The sequence below is a fragment of the Schistocerca piceifrons genome, unplaced genomic scaffold, assembly GCF_021461385.2.
Source record: "Schistocerca piceifrons isolate TAMUIC-IGC-003096 unplaced genomic scaffold, iqSchPice1.1 HiC_scaffold_1084, whole genome shotgun sequence".
Lineage (NCBI taxonomy): Eukaryota > Metazoa > Arthropoda > Insecta > Orthoptera > Acrididae > Schistocerca > Schistocerca piceifrons.
The window spans coordinates 155,001-157,500 of record NW_025726890.1 but is presented as its reverse complement, the minus strand read 5'-3'; the positions used below and the strand labels follow the sequence as shown (position 1 = coordinate 157,500).

Genomic DNA, 2,500 nt, shown 5'->3' with positions numbered 1-2,500 from the left:
GTCTTGCGACGATCCAAGAATTTCACCTCTAACGTCGCAATACGAATGCCCCCGCCTGTCCCTATTAATCATTACCTCGGGTTCCGAAAACCAACAAAATAGAACCGAGGTCCTATTCCATTATTCCATGCACACAGTATTCAGGCGGGCTTGCCTGCTTTAAGCACTCTAATTTGTTCAAAGTAAACGTGCCGGCCCACCGAGACACTCAATAAAGAGCACCCTGGTAGGATTTCAACGGGGTCCGCCTCGGGACGCACGAGCACGCACGAGGCGGTCGCACGCCTTCAGCTCGCCCCACCGGCAGGACGTCCCACGATACATGCCAGTTAAACACCGACGGGCGGTGAACCAACAGCGTGGGACACAAATCCAACTACGAGCTTTTTAACCGCAACAACTTTAATATACGCTATTGGAGCTGGAATTACCGCGGCTGCTGGCACCAGACTTGCCCTCCAATAGATACTCGTTAAAGGATTTAAAGTGTACTCATTCCGATTACGGGGCCTCGGATGAGTCCCGTATCGTTATTTTTCGTCACTACCTCCCCGTGCCGGGAGTGGGTAATTTGCGCGCCTGCTGCCTTCCTTGGATGTGGTAGCCGTTTCTCAGGCTCCCTCTCCGGAATCGAACCCTGATTCCCCGTTACCCGTTACAACCATGGTAGGCGCAGAACCTACCATCGACAGTTGATAAGGCAGACATTTGAAAGATGCGTCGCCGGTACGAGGACCGTGCGATCAGCCCAAAGTTATTCAGAGTCACCAAGGCAAACGGACCGGACGAGCCGACCGATTGGTTTTGATCTAATAAAAGCGTCCCTTCCATCTCTGGTCGGGACTCTGTTTGCATGTATTAGCTCTAGAATTACCACAGTTATCCAAGTAACGTGGGTACGATCTAAGGAACCATAACTGATTTAATGAGCCATTCGCGGTTTCACCTTAATGCGGCTTGTACTGAGACATGCATGGCTTAATCTTTGAGACAAGCATATGACTACTGGCAGGATCAACCAGGGAGCTGCGTCAACTAGAGCTGAGCAGCCGGCCGCCCGGGAGTGTGTCCCGGGGGCCCGCGCGAACACGCAAGCGTCCGCTCAATCATTCTGCAAACAGGAGGAGGCTGAGCTCCCCTGCACAATACACCTCGAAACCCTCTCAGGTCCCGGCGGCGCGCAGCGCCGTCCCAAGTACTTGGTCGGGTTCGAGAGAGGCGCAATCGCCCGGAGTTAGGCGAGTAGACGCTTTCGGTGCGACCACCCGTGCTCCCAACTGAGCTTGCCGCTGCCGACAGAGGCCCGGGAGCGTGCTGTCGTGGCATTGCCGGCGGGAGACAACACGCGCCACCTACGGTGACCGGCAGCTCCAACGCCAGCGCCACAGAAGGACAAAAGCCCCACTTGGGTGCCGAAGCGAACTCTCCCAGCACAGCGCACGCGCCAACACATCCGCACAGCTGCGATACAAACCACCAGCGAGAACCGCTGGGGCGACCGAGCAGCAGACGGCGTCGCGGCGCCGAGCGCCGGGCGGCGGCGCATCCTCAACGCACACAGTCCTCAATCGGACCAGCACACTGAAGATGTCCACCGCGCTTCGCACCGGGCCCGCGAGGACCTACTTTGGCCGCACGGCGCCGCGCGCAGGGTGCGCCGGCGCGCAGCTGCGACGCCTGCCGCGTCCGTCGGCCGGCGCGCCTGCCACTGGCCGCCCCCACCAGCCGGCTGTAGCGCGTGCGCCCACGCACCGCGCGGCCAGCACGCCGGGAGGCGCCCCCTCACCGGCCGGGGACGGTCCCACCCAGCCACCGCCGCGTATCGCTTCACACCCAGATGCCGTTCAGTTTCGTCGGCATGGTGGGTATCGCTGGAACAACCGGTTAGTACCTCAACCTATCGTCGCCATCACCGATTCACCCCTAGCGAGAACAACCGCACCACAACAGGTTACCATTTGTTCATTTGCGTAACTTCACCAGAAAACGCAGGCGTCCATCGCCATTTGCAACTTCAACGATTATTGCATGCCTGTGTCAGGTGTCACGCCACACTACGTCTGCCCACATACACGCAACAAAATGTGCACGCCTAGACAATACGTGGAAGGTGGCCCCCGTACGTATGCGATGTCCATTGCTCGAACGACTGTCAACCGGCCTCTGTAGCATGTCGCAGATATGGAACGCGGTGCACCATGCCATCACGGTGTGTGAGGAGAGACGACTAGGTCCGAATACATCAACAGACAGCTCATGCTGATCGCCATCCACGGCGTCCGTTCCTCCCACACGTCTCTATGGCGTACCACACTGCAATCCAGCTCTCATAGGGAGACGACACGTAGCTGCGTGCACAATATTTGCACTGTATGGTCCGCCGTTTTTGGGCGCAGTCGTTGTGCGGTCACACATGTGCCACGATGTATCATTCAGTACATAAGGACGAATGTGCAGTACAGATTGTGGTTCACGCGTACGACATCAGCGGACAGTTGAC

At 57.8% G+C, this 2,500-nt stretch overlaps 1 non-coding gene across 1 annotated transcript in view; it reads right to left on the bottom strand.

The window, feature by feature from the left end:
- LOC124727094 overlaps positions 1-1,025 on the bottom strand; it is a 1,909-nt gene extending 884 nt beyond the window's left edge. The window contains exon 1 of the ribosomal RNA XR_007006928.1: positions 1-1,025. This exon is cut by the window's left edge and continues 884 nt beyond it. This is a non-coding gene — a ribosomal RNA (small subunit ribosomal RNA).
- Between the last annotated feature and the right edge of the window lie 1,475 nt (positions 1,026-2,500).